Consider the following 16,151-nt stretch of genomic DNA (forward strand, 5'->3'; position numbering starts at 1 on the left):
CTACCCCTGTCATACAAGATGTTAAGAAAACTGAGGAAAAATCCTGTGAGTTCATTTTCTCATTTCATTTCACCGTGTTCTTTGATTCACTGCGAGTTATTTAATAGGGGTACTATCCTGGGTTGTTTGTTTTTTGTTGTTGTTTTTTTTCCCTTTTTTTGTTTTCTAGCTGCTCCCGCACTACCACAGCTGATTATCAGCAGTCTAAAATGGGAGTTTTCTGTATGGTCTCCTGTAGATTTCACTGTGAGGAACCAAAGACAGACTTGCTGTGCCTGAAAGACCTCTGTCAACTAAAGCATCTGGAGCTTCTTGTAGAGCGCTCCAACATTTTCAGTGACCACAATAGCTACATCTGGCCGAATCCGTCTTTGCAGGGACTTTTTTCGAGAATGTGGCTGCCTGCAAGAAGGGGTGAACTGTTGGCAATCTAAAAGTAAGCAGGCAAAAATGATTTGGGATGCAGACATGTCAAAGTCCATGGTACTGGAAAAAAATGTGCAGCAGTTACAGCAGTGGGGCTATCGAACAGTCAGATTACGAGTTTAGACTAGGATAGGGTGACCATATTTTGATTTCCAAAAAAGAGGACATTTAGCCCAGTCATGAAGAATTTTAATAATACTGTTTGTTTAAAGAACATTTTAACATATTTAAAAGATGCCTTCTTTGTGCGGTTAATGAATGGTGAAATAAAAAATGTCATATAGGCTTTTACAAGTCAACAAGTGCAAAAAAAAAAAAAAAAAAACTTTTTTAATTACAGAGGTAACATTATTTAATTACCTCTGTAATTAAATAATGTTACAGAAATAATGCCTCATCTGTATAAGAAAAATTATAGTGAGGTACCAGTGAGGTATTGTGCAATGGTTTCTGCTGCCTCATTTACCGTTTCTAACCTCAATCAATTTTGTTTTCACGCCACCATTCTTCCAAAGTATGATTGGAAATATTTTCCCTGTTCCATGGTTATTTGAGTCTGAGAAATGCTTTTATTATTATTATTATTATTATTATTATATTTATTTTTAGCAACACACTAGTGCAATCCATGGATCTGTAGCTATTGTGATGCTTCATAGTATGAAATGTCAGTGCACCATGGGCTGCAGAACAACAGCATCCTCGTTTTCCCAGGTGTAACAAAGAACTCAGTCAACTTACTAGATGAATTTTCACCTCGCACAGCCTTTTTATGTTTTTCTGTGTCCATGTAAGCAACAAGATCTCCGGCACCTTTGTTAGTGTAACCGGTTTCTGCTTCATCCCGCTGCAACAGTTCGGCCCAAACAGACTCCTTGACTCTGCGTTGTGTTGTGTTTTTAAGAAGACAAGGAGTCTCTGATCGATCGTTGCCACTTTATTTCCTGAATGGAAACAACGGTGTTGTATCAGTGCAAATGGCTCGCCACACACCACTCCGCACAGCACACTACGGCAGAACATCCCATTAGCATTCCGCTTTAGCATACAGTTTTACACAATAATAAACAAATGAAAAGTACATAAAACTGATGTTGGACATGTGTCCACTAAGCACTTATTAGACTCGGTGCCCATCAGCTAATCAAACATGTTTTATGTGCCTGTACTACTTAGCTATATCGTGTGCGGAACAATACAACTCACCTCTCGTATGGCTACGGCAGATTGGCAGCGATTACTGCAGCCAGCCTCACCTAACCAGCCACACCGAGAGGGGGGGCGCTGTTTCCCCATTACACTGACATTTGTGGCAAGTGGAATAATACCACATAAACACTGTTACATTAGACACACAAACGTTATGTGCCAGCTGTGCACTACGCCTCCCATTTATTCCGACCGGGATGGTACGAGGGAAATTTCTTTTGCAGTTTGTCTGAAAAGATGCACTTGCACTTTGGCATCTTTTCAGCGCGCTGCTCTGCGCTCTGTCCCGTCTGTGAGCGCGGAACAACCACTTACAGCACAGCAGTTCGGGGATGATGTTGCACACCTGGGTCCTCTGTAGGCCTGTAGGAAAACCCGGACATTTTCATCCATCTCGAAAATCCCCCCGGACGCCTAGGACAGAACGTGAAAAGTGGACATGTCCAGGGAAAAGAGGACGGTTGGTCTAGGACTAGGAGTTTATTTCAGTGCCCGAGATGACTACTTCAGTGTACTAAAATTTAACATGAGGAAATGACAGAAAATCCTCTTGAGGTCAAGTTTCCTTTTAGAGAAGTGCACTGGTATATTGTGTGGATCTCTGTAATGGTTTATATTGACATCAGCAAATAAGACATTTTAGGCGCTCTTAACCTGTTATCACATTAATGTTGCTCTGACGGAATATTTATGGGGCATAGATATACCCCCTCCTATGCAAACTTATACATGAGTCAGTGGGAACGTGGGGCCCTTGCAAAATGCCCTCAGAAACTAACATTCTACTTTAGATTTTTGGATGACATCATAGGGGCTTGGTGTCACGGTGAGGAAAAGTTTTCTGAATTTATTGACATCCTAAATAACCATCACTCCTCTAACAAGGTCAAATATGAGTTGCATCCTGCACAGGTGAACTTCCTGGACACAACAGTGTTTTTGGAACTGGATCCAAATTTGAAAAAGGTTTCTACTAAGGTTTATTTTAAACCCACAGATTCTCATGCCCTTTTACATAAGGGCATGAGAATCTGCCCTTATGTTATCATCCAAAACACACTTTTAAAGGTATCATAAAATCGCAAATTATTAGATTCTACAGAATCTCCTCAAAGGATTCAGACCTTCAGGAATCAATCGGTACATTATTTCGGAGTCTGAGAAACAGGGGTTATTCCAGAAGGTTTCTTAGAGCAATTAAAAGCAGTACTCTTGCAGGGCTTAACTCTAACACGACGAATGCAGGTGGAGCCTTACATGATTCAGGGGAAAACTTGACTCAGAATCAGGCCCAATTGGGGGAACCGAGCAGATTCATGCCATTGGTAACTACTTATTCACGCCCCTATTTACCGTTACACCATCAATTTAAAACAAACTTTAAGGAGTATACCTCTGGTTTGATACAATTTCACAATTACAGGGTAATTTCAGCTCATAGGAGAAACAAGAACCTAAGGGACATGCTTGTTAGAGCTAAATTACCGGAACAGATAGGGAGAATAGGATCAGTGAAATCTGACCATTGGGCCTTCAAACCAAGACAGTTTATGTACAATCCTCATGGACAGGCAGGGGCACCCATTCTGCAGAGAATGACCTTGAACATGAAAAACATCATTTACTGTATCTCGTGTGAAAAATGCCATCATCTCTATGTGGGTGAGACGGGTCAAACATTGTTGGATAGATTAAAACAGCACATTTATAGCATTGAGAAAGGCAGACTGGGCACCCCGTTGATGTTGCATTTTCAAACACATGCATTGCAATACCAGAGCATAAGGGGACTCCAAACCTGTGCGACGTGGACGGAGGGCCAGAGGAAGAGGCAGGAGAGGATATGGATTTCCAGGCTGCGAACTCAACATCCAGAGGGCCTGAACGCAGACTAAAGTGCTCCTTTTAAGATGTAGTGACACCTGTTGCAGGTACCTTCTGGGGTAAGAAAAAAAAGAAAGAATAATTGTGTCTTTAACTTCTTCATTAGGCAAGCTGCAATAGTTGTTATAATCTTATAAAATGCATATATATTATATATAAGTGGTATTAGCTATGGACCCCTGCAGTTAAAATGCTGCATGTATGATTGTTTATGGATAACTGAGGGTGAAATACAAATAATAGGTGGAAATAAGACTCCTTATCTTCCTCCTCTTCTCTTATATATATATATAATAGTTTTTATTAAAATAGTTTATTTAATTATGGATAGAGATCCTTAAAGAAATGATAGTGACAGCGGCCTAGTGTGACACATGGGGTGAGGCATGAGCAACAATGGCCAGACGGCTGTTGCCAGTGCACCGGACTCACAACTGTGACTATACAAGATCGACAGGCCCCTAACCTTTTCACATGAAAAGGTCAGTTGTTTTTTGCTCTTCTCTGGAATGACTAGAGAAATGGAAAAACAAAAACAAGCCAACAAGAAACAACATCAGCATTAAAGTTGGTTAGCGACCAAATTGTTGAACTGGATCAGGGTAAGATAACAGTTGAGGGCAGAAGCTGCTTTGTCAGTGCACAGAAACGACACATGGTTAAAACGATGTGGTGCACACGATGTTACACACTGAAGGAAGACAAGGTTGATCCAGGTGCACATTGAGGTTTATTGCGCTGAAACACAGCAAAACAGCAGTTCTGTGTTACTGACAGCTTCCATTACAATAACTGTATTTTTGTAAGGGATTCTTCTGCCAGTCACCCGTTTAGCTCAGCCGCCACTGCCACCTACTGGCGAAACTAAATATCACCTCAACACCACATCAGGTGGGAGCAAATGAGCTTTTCGCTCTGTGCTATGATACAAACTATTGTCACAACAAAAGCAAAAAAAGGTGATTTCGGGGGGTGGGGGGGGGGGGGGAGACTAACACATCTAAAGAACTTCAACAAGAATTCTGAGACTTGTTTTTGAGGCTTAAAATACTCAGGGTGCCACAAATATCGTGGTGTGCATGGTTTATTATCATGTACATGGATTTTAACCCTATTTTTTTTTTTGCTATTTTCTTCTAATGCAGGGGTGAGCAACTCCAGGCCTCAAGTGCCGGTGTCCTGCAGGTTTCAGATGTGTCCTTGATCCAACACAGCTGATTTAAATGGCTAAATCACCACCTCAACATGTCTTGATGTCCTCCAGAGGCCTGATAATTAACTAATCATTTGATTCAGGTGTGTTGACCCAGGGTGATATCTAAAACCTGCAGGGCACCGGCACCTGAGGCCTGGAGTTGCCTACCCCTGTTATAATGTCATACAAGCAAAACAGTCTTATACACTGATGATAAACCCTTCAATGTGTATTAAGCTTTTTAAGCTTAGTGTTTGCTTTTTCTATTTTATGTGTGTGTGTGGGGGTCGGTGGGGGGGTTGTTTTTCTTTTATTGACTCAATACATCTAACTGAATGAATTTATTTTAGGTCTTTGTAGTTATTGGCCTACAGGGTGACAACCCTGATAAAGATGTTAATTGCTCTGACAATGTTTGTGCAACATTTTCTTTAGATTGGGTCATTTGGTCTTTATCTCACCGTTCTTGACTTGCCCACCCTAACGTAACGTAATATAATGATTGGACACTGGGAAAATAACCTGTTAGAAAACAGTGTAATCTTGCAGGATGTTCAACTTAAAGCAGACTTGCATGAAAAACATTGATTTTAGCCACCTCACAAAGAACTCAGAGCATGTTGTTGCATTAAATTCTATTAGGGTCAGAAATCTTTGAAAGTAAATCTAAACAGATTTTTGTTGTTCAGATCAATATATTAGCCAGATAATTGTGATCATGATCATTCACATTATTTTACTTAGTTTAGGTTATTCTGTTAGTGTGACACTCTGTTGTTTATGTAAGAAGTCTCTTTGTGTGTCTGTTTCCTTTGTTTCCCTCTTTTATGGTTTTTCTGCTATACTCTCATTAGTGTCACAGTTGTTTTAATCTGTGTCCAATCACTGGTGCATATGGTCTCCACCTTATCATTCATCACTCTGTTCTCCTTGTGCGTGTTTACCCATGTTTTTGTTTTTATCAACTCTTTGCATTTTGTATATTTTTTCAAGTTACTTTCATCACTGAACTATTTGCATTGCTTAGGAATTCTTACAATACACAAGAATGAACGTTTTTAGGAGTCTTTAGAAATACTAATTGAAAAGGAAATTGAAGATGTCACGGTCTGTGGAGACAGGCCGTGCGGTGGACCCAGGTGCGAACACAAGTGAGTAGACAGGAGTGAACTTAAACTGAAAGCGAGCCTTTATTATGGCTGATGACATAGGGTTCAAACAAAACAGAAATACCGTGACTAAACTATAACTAAACTGGGAAACTAATACTGTGATAAATTATAGAGACTCAGAGAACTATGACGATGACTGTAAAAACTGGCCGTGAAAACATGGAGGGTGGGAACACAGACGACGCGACACAGACTGAATGAAACACAGAGACTAAATACACATAAGGGATGATCAAGGGACGTGGAAACACATGAGGGGGAACAGCTGATACACATGAACCTAATGACAGGACAGGGAAAGTGAAACTACATACACTGACATTAGACACAGACTTTCAAAGTAAAACAGGAAACATGGGGATTAGACGTGACCTGAACTGAACATAACCACACAGACATGATGCATGACAGGTGACGCACGGACCAGGGAGACTGAATACAGGAGGAGATGACATAACAACTAAGAAACAAAGGACTAAACAGCAACCTCAAAATTAACTAGATGAGCTAAACTAGGGCACAAATGAATACCAAAATATATAAGAACTCAAACACTGGGTCACAGACCCAGCCCATGACAGAAGAGTTGCATTTTCTGGTATTTATGTGTGTTACGGTGAGGGGGAGTCATCCAGACACACCTGGTCCATTGCAGAGAGTATGTCCACATAATGACCAGCTTTTCTCTCCTGGCTTGTCTCACAGCTGATTCACATTCTAAAAATCAGCAGTGTCTACTCTCATGTTGATGTACAGTAACACAGTGATATGAGGACAGCTTACCTCACTGTTACGCTTCCTGGCCAATTACACTTCTTCAGCTTAAAATAGATCTGACGGAGCTCAGCTGCACTCAAACAAAACGAATAAAAATGACCAAACTTGAGTTAAAGTGTTGATTTTTGATTATGCTGATGCAAACTGCTCATCACTTCTTTGATAAAACAAAGTTTTTACAAACATTACCTTTTATATTCACTTTTAAAAAGTTGATACAACTTATCATCAATGATTGATTCAACATTATGCACGAGTTTATTCTTTGTGTTTCAAAGTCTTTGGGCATCTTCATGTGACAAATCTATTTTGGTGCATTGAGCCAGTAGAGATTTGAAGTAAGCTAAATCTACGCTGTAAGATTTTTTCATATACAATTTATTTTTTGTTACCCCCAAAAACATTTTAACAAACTGACTGTGATTACGATTTTAATAATAAAAGATAATATTACAATTATTTTTAACCATTTTGGTTCATTTAAATTAAAATTTGTTTTCAGGTATTTTTTTTCAGTAGACAGATCAGTCATGCTTAAGAGGATAGAATTGCCCATAAATACTGATTCTGAGCCACAAGTGATTTTTATTAAATAACACTTAAATAAATTTGAATTTTTTCTGACTCTGGTACTGCTTCTTTAATAGTTTCCTTTAAATGGCACCTATGTTTTCCCATAGTTTTTCCCATTCTCACATGCACTTCTGTCCTTTAATGTGTAGAACAGTATGTAGCTTTTTTGCATGTCTGAAAACGGCTGACTGGTTTAGACCAGGCATGAACTTTAAACCCCTCTTTTGGGGTCTTTAGCAACAGAGAGCTGTTGAGACTCGTTGACCCCGCCGGCCCTGAGATGAATACATGTAGATTGTAAACAGCAGATAAAGGTTATGCAGGTTTTGTTTAATTCACAGTTGTACGACGCCCTCTCGTCCCTGCTCTCTCTGTTTCTTTGTTATGCTAGTGCATCATTAAAAGATGTTTGCAGTGGTTTTGGTGGGAGAAAGTGGTCGATACTTCTGTTAAACCCATCTCACATTTTCCCCTCATTTACTTTTTTCTTACTGGCTCTGCGGGGGAGAATCAGTTTTCAGGTAGATGTGTGTTATAATGTTAAACTGTTATTTTGTTATTTGTAATACTTTTGTATGGTTTCATGGGAGAAATTAATTAGAGAGCATTAAGCTTGTTACCTTATTTCTATTTAGAACTTTTATTCACTGTTGAATAAAAATCCCCCAGACCTGTGCAAAATGATCACAGAGCCCCCTCAGCTGAAATTTACTGACATACTCCACATAAAATATTTGGCACAAATTGTATGCATGTATTAACTGTGATAGGAAATGTGAAGATCTTTGTTGCTGTTCTTCAGTCTGTAGAAACAATCCTCTAGCTCTGTAGTAGGTTATTTGTTTATGCACTTTAACTTTATCCATGATCACTTACAAAAACAGTCAAATCAAAGTAAGAACTGATCTAATCTTTAGATGATGATTAATTTCTTCCAAATCCTTTTGTAGCAGCTAGAGCAGGGGTGTTCAACTAGATTCCCTAAGAGCTACTGTCCTGCAGCTTTTAGACGCATCCCTACTCCAACACAGCTGAATCAGATGTGCTTCAGCATGCCATCAAGTCTGGCAAAGGCTTGATAACAAGCTAGCATTTGATTCAGGTGTGTAGCTCTCAAGGACTGGAGTTGAACACCCCCGCTATTTAGGGGCAACTAACGTGAACTAAGTGAAAGGCATCACCGATGAAGGGCTCATTTTTCATCTCTGCTTGACGTGGCTGAGCTGCAATAAAAGGCTCTTTATATTCCACCAGGCTACAACGGTGCACCTGGCAACTATTACCGCGACACCACCGAGGAGGTGAAGTACTCCCGCAGGAGGATTTTAGACAGAAAATCTAATTATTTGGGAGGAGCCACTCCCCTCTGTGTGTAACAGGGAATCAGCTTACCTGTAAAGTTGAGGCATCAGCAAAGCAATTATTTTCCTGTGGTGGAACTAGTCATTTCTGTTATTTTGATAGTTGGATGGTAGCGTTTTACTTGCTTCTTATGCACTAATACTCCAGTCATCATCTGCAGAGAAACTGGATCTATAACATTTAAACTATTAGAAATATGTTTGAGATGCTGTTAAAATTATTTGAGCCACAGTTTTTTCATATTCATAACGACTTTCATGATAGCCAATTAATTTTTTAAAAAAGATTTTGTTGACAAAGATTGTATTGTTATGAAGCTGAAATTATGAGTGAGATAATCGATTACTACTTACTCTTCAAATCCTTATAAATTGTTTTTTAAGTGATTTGGAGCAAAAGCTGTCCAGGACTCCTTGGGACCCCCTCCTCTTATTTTCTTATCTGGCAAACCCACTGATAAGCTGTTGGCAGGCCCTGAAATGTGTACAAATAAGGCTTGCTTGATGGGTACTTTATTTGCAGGGAAGTGTATTCACTTGATAACTTTATAGCTCTGTGTTGTATCCTCCCCAGATGTTTCAAATAAAGAGGATCTGTTGCATTGGTGCGGGTTACGTAGGAGGCCCAACATGCAGCGTCATCGCCCAGATGTGCCCGGAGATCACAGTGACTGTTGTGGATGTCAACGAGTCCCGAATCAAGGCCTGGAATTCTGACACTCTGCCCATTTATGAGCCTGGACTAAAGGAGGTGGTTGAATCATGCAGAGGAAGAAATTTGTTTTTTTCCACAGACATAGACTCGGCTATCAGGGATGCAGACCTCGTCTTTATCTCTGTGAACACCCCAACAAAGACATACGGGATGGGGAAAGGTCGCGCGGCTGACCTGAAGTTCATCGAGGCGTGCGCCCGGCGCATTGTTGAGATGTCCGACGGCTACAAGATTGTCACGGAGAAGAGTACGGTGCCGGTGCGCGCCGCCGAGAGCATTAGACGGATATTTGACGCCAACACCAAACCCAGCCTCAACCTGCAAGTGCTGTCCAACCCAGAGTTCCTCGCAGAAGGAACGGCGGTGCAGGATCTGAAGGAGCCGGACCGTGTCCTGATTGGTGGAGATGAGACGGCTGAAGGTCAAAAGGCGATCAGAGCGTTGTGTGCCGTATATGAACACTGGGTCCCCAAGGAGCACATCATCACCACAAACACGTGGTCATCTGAGCTCTCCAAGCTGGCAGCTAATGCATTCCTGGCTCAGCGAATCAGCAGCATCAACAGTATCAGTGCTCTGGGCGAGGCCACTGGAGCCGACGTGGAGGAAGTGGCCAAGGCGATTGGCATGGACCAGAGAATAGGGAACAAGTTCATTAAAGCCAGCGTAGGTTTTGGTGGAAGCTGTTTCCAGAAGGATGTGCTGAATCTGGTGTATCTGTGCGAGGCCCTCAACCTGCCTGAGGTGGCTTCCTATTGGCAGCAGGTGATCGACATGAATGAGTACCAAAGACGACGGTTTGCCTGCAGGATCATTGACTGTCTCTTCAACACCCCAAAGTCCTTAAAGAGCAAATCATTCACGACCTCTCCCAGCCCAGCATCTCGAGGACAACCCAGAGAGAGTGTCTGAGTTGGTGACTGTGACATCAGACCCTTATGAGGCTTGCCAGAGCGCTCATGCATTGGTCATCTGCACAGAGTGGGACATGTTTAAGGAACTGGACTACGAAAAGATTTACAAGAACATGCTGAAGCCGGCTTTCATATTTGATGGCCGCAGAGTGCTGGATCACCTTCACCCTCATCTCCAGAGCCTCGGCTTCCAGATCGAGACCATCGGTAGAAAGATGACACCGGCACGAATCCCCTACGCTCCAGCAGCTGCTGGTCCTCGAATCACTGCCGGCGACGTTCCCACCAGCAAAGCAAACGTCTGAAACTCATTTCTTCATCACTCAACATGCAGCAGATTCCTCCTACCCCCTGACATTTCACATGTCAGGTACACCTGTTGTTGGACTGATTTCGTTTGTTTATGTTTATGATATTTTTGTTTTTTCGATCAAATAAAAACTAGTTTTCATAAAGAACTGTATTATTCTGTGAATTTAGTTTATTATTTCATTTAACAGCTTTCAAATCAAAATACAGACCTTCAAGTGATTGTATAGAAAGCCTCCCTTCTAAGAAGGACATTATCAGTGTCACGCTCATGTCTAGCTGTGGAAATTCAGTTCAATGCAACTAATGCAAAATTTGGACAGGGCGCAGGACCCATCTGGATGGATGATGTGGCATGCACAGGCAGGAAATCCAAGCTTTCTGAGTGTCGCCACTCAGGGTTTGGATCTCACAACTGTGACCATAGTGAAGATGCTGGTGTCATCTGCAGTGGCCTTGGTGAACGAACGTCTCTCCATCCTCCGATCTGGTCCCTTATTTGGTTTCTCGTGGGGGCTCAGATCAGCTGCTCTGGCAGTATTAGACTGTCTGATGGATTTCCAGTTGCACCAGAACCGTCTTCTGATCCTTCAGGAATTGCCATAGTTTATCTTTTTTTTTTTGTATTATAGGTTGCCTTTTAATGCTTTGGCTTCCATGATGCAGTAATTCCCCCACTTCATTTATCATTTTTAATTTTTTCAAAACTTTATAAGCAGCTAGTTCAGGGGTTATGAATCTGTAGCTCTTTTGAGTCTCTGGATGTATGCAAAAGTTATATTAATTATCATTGCTTCAAGTGACTCTTTAAATTCTTCAGTTGTCAATTTTACTGAATTGCAAACCTTCCAAATTCAACTTTTTGTTTCATTGGTCCACAGCAAGATTAGAGCCCATAATCAAAAGCCATTTAGTTATTACTAGCTATAAATAAAATGTTTAACAGTGTATTGTGTATTGAAAAAATATTTTGGGTTGTCCCTGAATATGCCAGTAGAGCCCTTTGTATGAGAATTATTTCTAAATATAGTGTACAAATTGTGGCAAAAGTAAAGAAAAGTGTGTGTAGGTTCTCAGTCATCCAGGTCATAGTGGTCTAAGGAGGTTGGAAAAAAGACAGCAACTGGACTTCTTTAAGTTAAAGAAGTTCTAACCTTCTTAGACTGAAGGAACTGAAAACGGCAACATCACATAAAGGGACAAAGAAAAGTGTAAATGTCCTCCAACAGTGGAGCATTAAAACAAATCAAACTAAAGCTGAAAGTCATCACTCACACTGATTGATTACACCAGGGGTTCAGAGGCTAACATAAAAACTATTTTCCAAGAAATTTATAGACCTTACTGTGTCTTAACGGTTTTTATAATGCAAATTCTTTAAATTGTAATCTCCTCAGCATCAGGACTAAAGCTATGTTGTAATGGAGTTATTTGATATTACAATCTTGAATAGTTGATGTTGAGTGCAAGACTTCCCTGGGAAGTTTTGGTCAAAACTAAACAGGTTCTATATTACAGAGAGCTTAAGTAAGGACTGTACTTCGTTGTTTTGTTTCTTTTAGGCTGGATGTGTTATGGGTCCCAAGGATGAAGACACAAACAGTTACAGTGGCTTGCAAAAGCCACTGTAAGTTCAAGGCCCCCTTGAACTTTTCCACATTTTGTCACATTACAGCCACAAACATGAATCAATTTTATTGGACTTCCACGTGAAAGACCAATACAAAGTGGTGTGCACGTGAGAAGTGGAACGAGCAAAGTTTTGCCAGGGGGGCAGGTAGGGCATTAACAGGGGAAGGGGGGCACAAAGAAATACTTTTCTTTCTTATTCTTATTTAAAATGTCTAGCTTTTAATGAATAATTATCTGAATCTTACAACCAAAGTTTTCATCTGATGTAAAATGTATAGGAATCCATTATTGTTTTCAGTAAATATTAAGTCTAGTATATACCCTAGTAAGTTATAGTATTCTTTCCTTTGGGAAGGTACCATCTGTGCAGTCTGCAATTCTGTTGAAGAAAGATGTTGAATCTATTTAATTACTGGAGAAAAATAATAGATTTCTGTGCATTTGTTTTATACTTGCATTAAATTAAAATCAGTTTTGTCAATTAAGCATCTTGAGGCAGAGGGTGGGGGAGTGGTTCCCTATTTTTTTCTTTTCTTTTTTGCTGGGAGTTGGCAACCCTATTAGTTAGGTATATGTAATTATAAATTGGGTTGTTTTATATTTTTGCTAAGTACTGTTTAGAATGCCAGAATAGGGAGGATGGTGTAGGTTTAAGTTTATTATAAAGGCTTTATGGCTTTTCCTATAATACCATGGTGGGCCGGTCACTAGTCAAAATGCCCGGGCTGATTTTTTGTCCCATTCCAGCCCTGCTTTACAGGTTCTGATGCAGGCTTATAGTCACCTTTTACACTTCTTCTTTCTTTCTTTATTTCACACTTGGTTCAACAGTTTTGTCCTTTCATACACACAAACCATGCTTTTTCTCGGAAAAACATTGCAATCATGCGTGAAAAGGAGCAGGAAGAAGAAAATATTCTTATTAAACCCTGCCCCCTATGCGATCCAACTAATACTACAAGTGGGCACAATTAACCAAGGAACACACTAACATTTATCTCCAGATCCTAATGCAGACCAAACATAATAACATTATAACACTTCGCATAATAACAAGGAAAAAAAAATACCTAAATAGAATAAAATAAGGCGAGAGAAAGCGGGAGAGGAAAAAAAATTCCTTCTTCAATTAACTCCAATTTCGTTCATATTCTTCATATTGAATGATTGTTTTAGACATGTAACACTTTTTAAAACAATGTAAATTTGTACAATTCTTTAGATTATAATGAAGAGAGTTCCACAGTCATATACCCCTAACCGTTGGACTCATTAATCTTTGTGTAGTCCTAGCTAGTTGATGCTTCAAATGAAATTTCCTTGTGCTGTCTTCATCCCCCGAACACGCTGAAAATAAACTTTTTAACTTGAAAGGCAAAGTATTATTTTTAGCCTTAAACATAATTAATAGTGTCCGTAGTTTCACTAAATCTCCTAAGTTCAATAGTTTCGATTTTATAAACAATTTATTTGTATGTTCACACACTTGAAAAGCTACTCACAAGAAAACACAATTAATTTGTAGAGGTTTATGTTCCTGTGTGCACTCTTGCTCTTGACACAAAGAAATCAAAGGTTTACTTACTACCAAAGCTTTGTGGTTGGACAGTCTCATCAGGCACCGTCACACAGTCTTAGTGAGTCACGTCTTTTTCTTTGGTTCTATAGGAGCATATGGTGGCCCAGCACTGACTGCTCTGGAGCTGGTGAATTACCCAGAATCCATACCATCTGAGAATGCATTGAGGGGCCTGACCTCGCTCAAGTCCCTGTTTGTTCACTATGACAACCTGAGAGAGAACATCCCATGTCATCTACAGTCCTGGCTGAATCGTATGCAACATCTGGAATCGCTCACAGTCATTGGTGAGTCGCACTGTTCTTGTTTTTAATACTGTTTTTTTTAATTTTCTCTACACACACTTGACCTGTTATACAAAATGAGAACATCAGCAAGATAATTGAGTTGCATTGCAAATGTTGCTCAAACTCTATTTACAAAATTAGTTGGGGAAAATGGATTTGCTGATGATTACCTGGGTAAATGATGCACATTAGTATGAGGAAGCAAACATTCTCTAAATCCAATATCTCTAACAAATCTAACAAATTCTGCATTGTTTTTTGTTTTGTTTTGTTTTTCTTGCGTCATTGAATACATACTTATGTTATCCTGTTATCTCTTGGATCTGCGTGTCATCCTTGAATATTTATTGATTTTTTTAAAGATGTATTTTTTTATCAAATATTTCTCAAAAATCCTTCAGCATGCAACAATCACTGCTAAGCAGACATAGACATTTAACCCAGTGGTGGACAACTCCAGGCCTCGAGTGCCGGTGTCTCCATTTTGATTTCCAAAAAAGAGGACATTTGGCCCAGTCATGAAGAATTTTAATAACACTGTATGTTTTAAGAACATTTTAACATATTTGAAAGATGCCTTCTTTGTGCGGTTAATGAATGGTGAAATAAAAACTCCCATATAGGCTTTTACAAGTCAACAAGTGCAAAACAAATAACTTAAAAACCTCTGGAATTAAATAATGTTACAGAAATAATCTGTATAAGAAAAATTATAGTGAGGTACCAGTGAGGTATTGTGCAATGGTTTCTGCTGCCTCATTTGGTGTTTCTAACCTCAATCAATTTTGTTTGCACGCCACCATTCTTCCAGTCAAAGTATGATTGGGAATATTTTCCCTGTCCCATGGTTATTTAAGTCTAAAAAATTTTTACATTTTATTTTATTATATTTATTTATTTTTAGCAACCCACTAGTGCAATCCATGGATCTGTAGCTATTGTGATGCTTCATAATATGAAATGTCAGTGCACCTTCTGCTGCAGAACAACAGCATCCTCGTTTTTCCCAGGTGTAACAAAGAACTCAGTCAACTTACTAGATGAATTTTCGCCTTGCACAACCTTTTTATGTTTTTCTGTGTCCATGTAAGCAACAAGATCTCCGGTACCTTTGTTAGACACACAAACGTTATGTGCCAGCTCTGCACACAGTGCACTACACCTCCCATTTATTCCGACCGGGATGGTACGAGGGAAATTTCTTTTGCAGTTTGTCTGAAAAGATACACTTGCGCTTTGGCATCTTTTCAGCGCGCCGCTCCGCGCTCTGTCCCGTCTGTGAGCGCAGAACAACCACTTACAACATCCCCCAACTCGGGGATGACGTTGCACATATGGGTCCTCTGTAGGCCTGTAGGAAAACCCGGACATTTTCATCCATCTCGAAAATCCCCCCGGACAGAACGTGAAAAGTGGACATGTCCGGGGAAAAGAGGACGGTTGGTCACCCTAGACTAGGAGTTTATTTCAGTGCCTGAGATGACTACTTCAGTGTACTAAAATTTAACACGAGGAAATGGCAGAAAATCCTCTTTTGAGGTCAAGTTTCCTTTTAGAGAATTGTACTGTTATATTGTGTGGCTCTCTGTAATGGTTTATATTGACATCAGCAAATAAGACATTTTAGGCACTCTTAACCTGTTATCAAATTAATGTTGCTCTGACGGAATATTTAGAAATCACACAAAAAGGTCAGTTCTTTTTTGCTCTTCTCTGGAGTGACTAGAGAAATGGAAAAACAAAAACAAGCCAACAAGAAACAACATCAGCATTAAAGTTGGTTAGCAACCAAATTGTTGAACTGGATCAGGGTAAGATGACAGTTGAGGGCAGAAGCTGCTTTGTCAGTGCACAGAAACGACACATGGTTAAAACGATGTGGTGCACACGATGTTACACACTGAAGGAAGACAAGGTTGATCCAGGTGCACATTGAGGTTTATTGCGCTGAAACACAGCAAAACAGCAGTTCTGTGTTACTGACAGCTTCCATTACAATAACTGTATTTTTGTAAGGGATTCTTCTGCCAGTCACCCGTTTAGCTCAGCCGCCACTGCCACCTACTGGCGAAACTAAATATCACCTCAACACCACATCAGGTGGGAGCAAATGAGCTT

General features: G+C 40.0%; 1 pseudogene; it reads left to right on the forward strand.

The window, feature by feature from the left end:
• The first annotated feature begins 9,171 nt into the window (after positions 1 to 9,171).
• On the forward strand, positions 9,172 to 10,556 carry LOC146378249 (UDP-glucose 6-dehydrogenase pseudogene; annotated as a pseudogene).
• The last annotated feature ends 5,595 nt before the right edge of the window (positions 10,557 to 16,151 follow it).

This window comes from Perissodus microlepis, chromosome 11, assembly GCF_051167445.1.
Source record: "Perissodus microlepis isolate ML-2025 ecotype Zambia chromosome 11, ASM5116744v1, whole genome shotgun sequence".
NCBI classification, from domain to species: Eukaryota; Metazoa; Chordata; class Actinopteri; order Cichliformes; family Cichlidae; genus Perissodus; species Perissodus microlepis.